Genomic DNA, 10,866 nt, shown 5'->3' with positions numbered 1-10,866 from the left:
GGACAACCAATTCACTTAGCACACTAGTCTTCATACATTTTGTGGGCATTTATATGAAAATGAGATAATAAGCTCAAAAGAAAAAAAGAAGGAAAATACAGATAAGAGGGCCAGAGACTGAGAGAGCACAGTGTAAAGTTCTAATACATATATAATCAAAGTTCCAGAGTTGAAAGGCAAGAGAGAAGCTGGGGACAGAGCAGCATTTGAAGACATATAGCTGAAAAATTTCTGAAACTGTTGTAAGAAAACAATACACAGATCCAAGAAGCTTGATTCTGAATAGCATACATAGAAAGAGACCTGCCTCTAGATACATCATAGAGAAACTACAGAGGACCAAAGACACAGAAAAATCTTGAAAAATCTTGGGAGCAGCTAGAGAGAGAAAAAATACAGATTACGTTTAGTTAGATGGCGATGGAAGTGAGAAGAAAATGGAATGATATTTTCAATGTTTTGGAAAAAAATTCATAGAATTCTACACCCAGCTAAAACATCTTTCCATTAAAAAAAGTAAATGTGTTAATGTGTTTTTCCATTGTATTCATTTCCCAGCACCAGACACATTTCCTTGTTGTGGCTCTGCCACTTGCCCAATTCTCAGGAACTTCTGAAATGGAAAACAAAACCACTGCTACCAAATGCTTAAGGGGATTGAGAAAAAAGTATTTCAAGGCCAGAAAGACTATGACCACCTTTATTTTGAATTATGTGATGGAAACCATAAAGAGAAAAATATGTCTTAAAAAAAACACATGATGAAATCATTTCAAAGTTCTCCTGTTAAAAAACTGGCATATAAATCTGTGTGCAAATGTTTATAGCAAGTTTATTCATAACCTCCCAAACAAGAAACAACCCAAATGTCCTTCAAATAGTGAATGGATAAACTATGGTATATTTACATAATAAAATACTACTCAGCAATAAAAAGGAACGAACTCTTAATACATAGCAATATGAATGAATCTCAAATACATTAGGCTAAATTAAAGAAGCCAGACTCAAAAGGTTACATGCCGTATAATTCATTTTTTCCCAAAAGAGCAAAACTATAGTGACAGAAAACAGATTAGTGGTTTCTAGAGGCTGGAGGAGGGGGAAGCGTTGACTACCAAGGCACATGGAGGAATATTTTGGGGCAGTGGAACTGTTTTTTATATCGATATATTTTGATTGCTGTGGTGATAAACATAACTGCATGAGTTTTTTAAAACTGCACACTAAAATGGGTATTTCTGTATATAATTTATACCTTTAAAAAAAAGAAGAAAAAAATACAGATATCCTCAGGGTAGTTTACAATCTCACTCTCTTTGACGTGGAAGTAAATCCTGTTTATTACACGCACACATACACACTCACACGCCCAAAATATTGGTGATTGTCATGTCAAATTTCCAGGACCATTTCCTCCAGCTCTCTCTTTCCTTTTAGCAGATGACTTTTCTATTTACTTTACCAAGAAGAATTGAATTAGATAAACACACTTGAATCTTCTCTCTTCTACCTCGAATTATCTTTCCTTATCCATACGAAGATTCAGGATAATTCTTAAGCACTTTGTGGCATCTGCATTTTAGTATGGAAAATAATTTTTAAAATTATTAAAAAGTAGAATAAGCTCACCAAAAAGTATGACTTGGTGGTATGACCAGATACTGGCTTCCTTTGATGTTTCGAGACTATTTGAGCATGAATTAACCAGTTAAGGCAAAGTGGAAGAAGCCAATATGAAAAGTATTGTATGGTTTCAACTATATGACATTCTGGAAAAGGGCAAAACTATGAAGATGGTAAAAAGATCAGTGGTTGCCAGAGCTTCGGAATGAGAGAGGTGAGAATTAATGAAGCGTAGAGAATTTTTAGAGTGGTAAGACTTATTCTGTATGATATCGTAGTGGTGGATACATGTCACTATATATTTGTGAAACCCATAAAATATACAACACCAAGTGTGAACCCTAATGTAAACTATGGGCTTTAGTTGATAATAATGCCTTAATTTGGCTTGTCGATGATAACAAATGTACTATGATAATGCAGGATATAAAAATTTGGGAAAATTGGGAGGGAGGGTGAGGAGGTACATGAGAACTCTGTATTTTTTGCTCAAAATTTTCTATAAACCTAAAACTTTTAAAAAGTATATTAATTTAAAAAGTGATGCAGAAGGGTTAAACTTTAGATGTGAAGTTTTAGAAATACTTAACCAATTTTATTTTGCTTCAAATTTCATTCTTATATATGCACAAGAGTGATAAGCTATAATTCATTGATTCCAAGCCACACATTTAAAAAAATCTCAGAATCAGGATGATCTTAAAATAGATGATATTCTATCTATCTATCTATCTATCTATCTATCTATCTATCTATCTATCTATCTACCTATCTAGCTAGCTAGCTAGCTAGCTATTGATGGCATTTTAGATTTGATAAAATATGGTATAATAATATATATGTCTAAATAAGTCTAAAGGAATTCTTTCAATAAGTATTAAATCAAATCTAAGATTAGAAAGTATTGTGTCATAGTTTAATTGGCAGTGTTTTTCTTTTTAAGTGAGGCTTAAAATAATAGTGCATGTTGTAATTGATGTGTTTCAGATTAGATGAAATATAGTATAGATGTACTCTATTAAAATCAGCTACATGATGCATATTAAATTTATCTATTGTTGCCTCTGGTAATGGGGATTAAAAGGGGATGATAATCTGAGTTGTAATGCTTTATTTCTTATATTTAAAAATGACAAAGCAACTGACATAAAATGTTAACAACAATTAAATCTGAGAAGTGGGAGCATGATGTTATATCTTTCTTGGCTACTTTATTTTCTATAGTTAATATTTTTAAACAACAAAACAGAAATACCTGAAAAAATAAAATTGAAGAACATTAGCTCAGAAACTTATTTTATTGCTGGGACGTATTCTTGGACAATTGGGGGATGGTGGAACTTGAGGGAGGAAAAAGTTGGGCAGGCAAACACAAAAAAAGACAAATATTGCGTGATTTCACTTATATGAGAAACCTACAACAGTTAAATTAATAGAGGTAGAAAGCAGAATCGTGGTTACCAAGGGCTGAGGGTCGGGGGAGGGGGGAGGGAAGGGGTATCTTTATTGAATGGGTACAGAGTTTCAGTTTGGGATGATGAAAAAGTTCTGGAAATGCATAGTGGCGATGGTTACACAACATTGTGAATGTACTTAATGCCATTGTGAACTGTACGCTTAAACATGTTTAAAATGGTAAATTTTCCATTATGTATATTTTACCACACACACACCACACACACACCACACACACCACACACACACACACACACACACACACACACACACACACATGTTGGGCAGGGGAAATCTAGAGTCTTATTTTGGGCATGTTGAATTTGAGATGCTCAAAGTAGTTGGATAAAAATCCAAGTACGGGGTGTAGATGCAGAATTAGCAGATGCCATGTTGGAGCCATGGGACCAGAGAGTATGGGGAAGGGGAGGAGGTCAGTTCTAAGACCAGGGCCCTCCAACACTCAGAGGAGGTAGGAGAAAAACCAGTAGAGGCGGGGCCCAGGAAGCCAAGAGCAGAGTCTTCCCAGCAGGAGATAGTGGTCAGCAGTCTGGACCGTTTCTGAGATGCTGAGTGAGGTGAGGACCTCTGGATCTGGAAGTGAGGGAGTTGTTGGGGTTTCAGTAGTGTGCTAAAGAAGGAAGGCAAACTGGGGTAGGGTGTGGAGGGAGGAAGTGGTGATGGGAACCATCCACATACTTTAAAGAAGTTTTGTTATGAATAAAGGTGAAGGATGGGGTGGTAGTGGGAGGTAGATAAGGAGGTCTAAGACAGCTTTTTTTTTTTTTTTTTTAAAGATGAGAGATGCTAGAAGACATTTGGATGCTTGTGGGAATGGCCCACTAGTCCCATAAGGGAGCATGGGAAGAAATAGGAGATAACAGGGAACTGAAGAAGAAGGGACACAAGTGGTGTGAGTGGCCTTGGGTGGGAGGAGGACACCTCCTCCATCTCCGAGGAGAATGGGCAAGTGGGTGGGTCTGAAGATTTGGTTATGGGAAGATGACGGCGTCTGTTTCTTCAATGAGAAGCAAAACAACGAAGAGGATAGCTTCTGTTTTCTCACCAGCTGAGCCGGGTACAAGAGAGGCTGTCAGAAGTTTGAGGACAGAGGAAAAAAATGTGAACAAGTCATAGCAAAGAGTAGGAAAGGCTAGACCTACAGGAAGTGTGGTGGGCCTGTGGAGTTTGAGGCCCTGGATATAAAGGGAAACCAGTGACAAGGTTGAGTGAATTTCTCTAGCTGTGAATGCAGGCAGATGGGTCTAACTCAATTATGATTCTGAAAGTGTGCTTCGAGAACCAGAGGCATAAGCATCACCTGAGAACTTGTTAAAAATGCAAATGATCAGGTACCACCCCAAACCTATTGAGTCAGAAACTCTGGGGCGGGGCCCACCCATCAGTATTTTTCACAAGCTCTCCAGGTGATTTGGAAAGTTTGAGAAGCTCTGAACTAGAGTGAAGGAACCAAGGGCATTGGGGGTGACCTGAAAGTTGTAGGTGCCAACAGCTGCCATTCTCTGGGGCAGAAGTTTCTAGTGCTATGAGCTGTGGTTGTGTCTTCTCTCTTGACTCTTCACAGATCTATAAGTGCACTCTGAAAATTACCAAGAATGGAATGCCACTTAAAGGAACTTTGAGCTTTCTAATGAAAGATTATTTCGCAAGGCAAACACCATCTTTCAAGTGTACTTTTTTTTTTCTGTGTCTGAATTTGAATATTGAGTTTCCTGTGTCTTGATCTTTGCTTCTGCCCACAGTGTTGTGAAAGGACCCTGGACTTTCCTTGCCCTCCCCAGGTCACATCTTCCAGGGTCATCGCAAGGCTCTTCCTGAGGTCTGCTTTGTCTTTCTACACAGCTCACTTCAAGTTTTCAAGTCTGTGGGGAAAGAAGGATGAACTGGTCATTTTCCTATGTGTGAGAACTTTTCCTCCTGAGCTGAAATTAAGACAAGGATGAGTCAGCCTCTCCCAACCTCCAGGATCTCCCAGTGACTCAGAGGATGGTCTGTTTAATGGGTAAGTGCTCCTCCCAGGAAGTTGGCGACCCAGCCTCCCCCTACCTGAGTCACTGGACCTGGGTGCTTTTTGCCACACACTGCCACCAAGACCCGGGGAGACAGGCCAAGAAAGACCAGCGACAAGTGGACCAGGAAAAAGGATGAAGTTGAAAGGCTAGCATGCAGGAAGCTAAATTTTTTCCTTGTTTGCTGGTGGCCTTGGGTGAACCCACAAATGGCTCAGTGTCCCTTTTTGAAAATGGAAGAAATCATGTATCCCACAAAGTGAGTAGACCCAGTAGTGGCCCAAAAGGAGAGAAGATGAGCCCTCTGGGAATATATCTGGCTGGAGGCACACTATGGAACTTTTCTGGGCAAAAGGAAGGGAGCCGTAGAGATGGTTCATTCTTGGGGATTTCTAGGACAAGCTGTAGCCTGAGCAGAGTCTGAAGGAGGGTAGGGAGGCCTCCATAGGAGGAGGGGCAAGAGGTCTGACGTGGGGAGGTTGGCCCAAGGCAGGGGAGCTTGGCAAGTAGGGACACCAGTGGGCACTTTTAGGGACATAAAACAGCTGGTGGAAACACAGCAGTTGAAGATCTTGGTGTTGATACTGCCTGAGTTGCCAGCTCTGGCTTACTTCTCTGTCTCCTTCACTGCCTCTCTGTTCATCTCTGTTTTTCACTATTCTTCTCCTCCCCTCTCTCCTACATCACAGAGAGTAGTGACAGACCCTCTCCTCATGGGTCGAGTGTTTTTCTTTCCTGTTTAGATGGTGACTAGCATCTGCTTGTGGAGGCAGCAATCAAACCATCCTGTTTACTTATTGCTGACACAGCGGACTGTGGTCAGCGAGGCTGTCCGAAACAGCCTCCCAGGGTGGGGTGGGGACCAGGATGCTGACACACACAGGCACACACATTCAGCCATGACTAGATCAGTCTGCCCCACAGAGCCAGCAGGTCCTGGGCTGTCTCACTCTGATATCTGAGATGCTGTAGGACAGTCAGCTGGACTGAAGTTACCTACTCTGCTGCTGATGTGGATGGTCAAGCATGCTTGGCATGGACTCAGGGCTTTGAAAAGATCTCCTGCCTGAAGCTGAATGCACAGCTCCTCAGAGGGTGGGAGAGGTCTCAGAAGTGAGAAAGGTAACACCCAGAGGGCATAATGTTAGATGGCATCTTGTTCAGAGTTCTCATTTCTACATGAAGGAGTTAGGACCACAAATAAGGCAAAGGGCTTGCGGAATCGGTCACCCTTTACCACATCCCCTCTCCGCTCCGCCTCTCTCGGTTGGGCCCCTCCCTCCTTAATTCATGTGTTTTGAAACACTTCTCAGTTTGTTTTTCTTGGTTTTTCCAAAGCCTGTGCAGTGGCTGGTGTTCAGAGTTGGGCTGGAGATTGACAAGTTTTCCAGCGGTTGGTGGCATGAGTAGAGAAAGGGGCGGAGCAAGGCCAGACCTATGGGGGGACAGATGGTGGTGGTGATGGGCGTTTTAATAGAGGCAAAGAGGAATCAAGGCCTAAGAGTGGGTGCTCTATGTTTTCAACTTCCTTGCCTAGGACCTGACTCCTAAACTCAGAGCACAAGGGCCCAAGCAGACAAAGATCGTCAATGAAAAAGACCAAGGAACACATAAGCTGAGAATGCAGGTCGATGCCCTTTGGTGCTTTGAGAGGGTCTTCAGAATTTCTGTGGTCATCTAGCGCTTGCCAGGGATGCCTCACGGCTTGACTGCATGTCACCTGTGGTGGTAAAGAGCCAGATAGACCTGGGCTTGTTGGGGGCAACTCAATCTCTCAGTGCTGTGTGACCAGGACCCATGCTTCTGCTAGAAAATTATTCATTGTCTGAAATTCAGATCGAACTGGGTGTCCTTCACTTTATTTGCTAAATCTGGCAACTCTTCTAAGTCCTCCAAAGGTCGGCCCCCATCCTTGACCTTATCCCATTAGCAGCAAATCCCAAATTACTTCGAAGTCTGGGATTTTACCTCAAAACTCACATAAAGTTAAGGTCATCTCTATGTTTCTATCCTTGTTTTCATATAAAGCAGTTTTTAAATTATCCTGGTTAAAAGCTAAACATTTCCTACCTATTTATACCTGGTTGTGGATTAGTTAAGGCCCTGCTTATCTTGATGGCTGACCTTCCAGGGGGACAGGGGGCGGTCCTGGCGGTGCAGTCCTGGGAGTGTTTGCACTGGGCACCAGTGAATGAGCAGGAAGAGCAGGGCAATGAGGTTTTTAAAAGGTCACATTTGTTCAGTTTAAAGGACTCCATTTTTGTCTTCCATTTTATCTTTTGGATATGTGTTTAATTGTTTCTTCTTTTTATGAAATGGGGGTTATTTTTGTTAAAAAAAAGTATAAATTTTCTTACTTGGTAAAATAAAGGGTGGGCAGGCAGAGAAAGCCAGAGTCTTTGGAAAAATGGGGAGGAGGTAGGAGGGTACGAACCCCTGAAAACAGTGAAAGATGCTTTCAGAGCAGTGGCTATATGTTGGAATAACCAGGAGGCCCAGGTGGCACCCCAGACTCCCTGCATCAGAACCTTTGGAGTGGCACCTAGGCAGCAGTGCTTTTTAAAGCTTCCTGGTTTATTTCAATGTGCAGCTGAGGTTGATATCATTGCTTTGGAGGTTTGCTACTCATACTTGGGGCTGAGGACCAGTGGCATCGGCCTCCCCTAGGGACTTGTTAGAAATGCAGAATCTTAGGCCCCAGCCCAGACCTGCTGAATCAGAGCCTGCATTTTAACAAGGCCCCCAGCTACTTCATATGCGGTCTGAGAAGATCTGCTTTAGTGGACCAGTCAGAAGCCTCATCTTGATGAGATCAGCAGGAGCTGGCCTCATTCAGTGGGGATCTGAAGGCCATGGGTGTACTGGTTTCTCCATCAGAGCCTGCTGTAGTATCTCCCAATCCTGAGTGTATGAAGTTGGAGCCTTGTCCACAGTAATGAAACTTGTATCCTTTGTCTAGGTCTGTTAGAGTCTTTTCACTAATACATCATTGTTCCATTGGGACAGCCATACATTAACCAAGGATGTTGGCTGAAAATACTGGTGGAGAAACCTAAGACTGCAAGTCAGGATGTGTGGAAAGGAAAAGAGGGAACATATGAAATATATATCAAAAATATGAATAAAGAATGGCAATAACTGCATATCTATCAACAAGTACTTCAAATAAAAAAGATTTAGATGCTCCAATCAAAAGATAGGATGGCTGAATGGATAAGAAAATAAAACCCTTACATATGCTGCCTATAAGATTAAAAGATGCACACAGACTAAAAGTAAAGGGATGGAAAAAGATATTGTATGATGGACCTAGGGGGTATTGTGCTGAACAGACTAAGTCAGATAAAGACAAATGCTAAATGCTGTATGGAATCGAAAGAACAAAATAAATGACAACAACAACAACAAAATAGAAGCAAACTCATAAATACAGAGTTATTTTGAGGGTTACCCAATGGGAGAGGGTTTGGGGGTTGGTGAAAAAGGGTAACGGGATTAAGAAGTATGAACGAGTAGTTACGAAATAGTCATGGAGATATAAAGTATAGCATAAGGAATATAGTCAATAATATTGTAATAAATATGTATGGGGCAGCGGGGTACTAGATTTAGTGGGGCGATCGCTTTGTGAGTTGTATAGATCTCTAACCACTATGCTGTACATCCAAAACTAATATAATATTGTATGCCAACTATAATTGAAAAATAAATTTTTTTTTTTTTTTAAAGAGGGAGTATACAGTGAGACTTTGACTTCAGATGCAATCTTCATTTACTGCATGACCATGCATGCTTGGTTTGGAGCCACGTGCTCTCTTGTTTTCTACCACTTTCTTCAATCAGTTGGAATTGACATAATTCATGAAAGAGTTGCATGAGCAAAGATACTCATTATTTGTCCTTATCAGTTGGATATTGTCATGACAGTGCTGTGTAACAACCATGAAATCTCAGTGGCATACAACAATTAGCATTTATTTCTCATGGGTTGGCTGGCATGGCTTTGCTGATCTCACACACTTACAAGCTGGCTAGGTGTTGGCTGATCTAGGTTAGGATCAGATAGGTGATTCAAGATAATGGTCTGGCTCTAGGCACTGGGTTAAGATCTGGTCTTTTCCTCATGTGTGTTCATTCTGTGGCTCCAGGCTGAAGGGCAGTAGCTATCTAGGGGAGCATTTCTAATGGAGATGGTGAAAGCACAAGAAGGAAGTAAAAACATGCAGGGACTCTAAAAGCTGAGGCTCAAAACAGACTCACTACGACTTTTCTATTTCATTGGCAAGAGAAAGTCACATGGTCAAAGACAACATCAGTGGGTGGGACAATACACTGCATCTTTCTTAGTCTACGGAAAGACTATGGATGCAAAATACTACACAGAGAAGTGAAGCATTGTGGCCAATAAGTCAACACATTACATCTCCTCCAACCAGGAACAATGCTTTCTTGGGGAAATGTTACTCATTCCTTCTAGAACTTTATAAACTCCCTCATGGCAGAGACTGCTGCTTGTTACCCCTCACTCTACTACCCTTCTTGGGCTCACAGTTAGAACAAACACATTTCCCAGCCTCCCTTAGAGTAAGGTGTGACTATGTGACTGATGTTGGCCAGAGGTATGTGAGTAGGAGTCATGTCATTTTTCAAACTAAAGCTTTCCAATGCTGTTGGCTTTGTTACAGATGACTACAGACTCTAATGGTTGCTGGAGGCACAGGTTGAAATGAACCTAGATCTCTGAATGTGGAAGAAACCATTATGAAATGGGAATAACTTCTTTACTGTGTGGGTAAGATGTGAATTTCTATTATGTTTGAACTACTGTATTCTTGAATCTCTTTGTTTCAGCAGCCAGTATTACCATAACTAATTTACCTCTTAAAGTCTTTCTTTGTTACTCTGCCTTCATAGCACAGGACAACCCAGTTCCCTGTAAAGGGGGCTGTGGAAGGGCTTTGTAAACTATGCTCCACACATGAGATATCTGACTGATTAGTGCTTTCTTAATGTTTCAACACAAAACAAGGTCTAAGTCAGCTATACAGACGTAGCAAAGACTAGAGGGGCCATGATGGCTTAGACATCATTTTCACACCCTTTATTCTTTTTAATCCTCACCACAATCTTGAGAGACAGGCTTTTATCATTACCCCCATTTTAAGGATGACAAAAGAAAATGTGCTGAACTTGGTCAAGGCCTTGCAGCTAGTCAGGTGCCTGAGTCTGACCTTTTCCCCTTGTTGTTTTGGGAGGAAACAAGGAAGAACTATTTTAGCTCCAATTCACTTTACACCAATCAGGCTCTAAAGGTCCCCTTGAGGGAATAGGAAAACAGGTTATATCTAAGGCTGCTGATGCCGGTGGTGTGATTTGTAAGAATCATTCAAATTCCAGGCCCTAGTTGAACCTGCCTGCTCCAGGAATCTGTTCTTAAAAATAAGATGGTTCATGGAAAACTAATTTTTAAATTAAAATTTGTCTCATAAAAAAAATAATAAGATAGAAGTACTCCTTGGGGTTTCTGCTTTGTAGTAGATCATCTGCAAAGATGGTTACCAAGGAGTCCTTCCATTCCTGTGTGTGCATTTGTTATGGGTTGAATCATGTCTCCCACCCCCACCCCCACCCTGCCACTCTCTATAGATAGGTTGAATATGTTAGAGGCACCTTGGAGTCTTAATCCCCAGTACCACAGAATACGACCTTATTTGGAGGTATGGTCATTACAGAGGTAATCAAGTTAAAATTAAGT

This window comes from Pteropus alecto, unplaced genomic scaffold (assembly GCF_000325575.1).
Source record: "Pteropus alecto unplaced genomic scaffold, ASM32557v1 scaffold45, whole genome shotgun sequence".
NCBI classification, from domain to species: Eukaryota; Metazoa; Chordata; class Mammalia; order Chiroptera; family Pteropodidae; genus Pteropus; species Pteropus alecto.
This window is presented reverse-complemented; position numbering follows the sequence as displayed.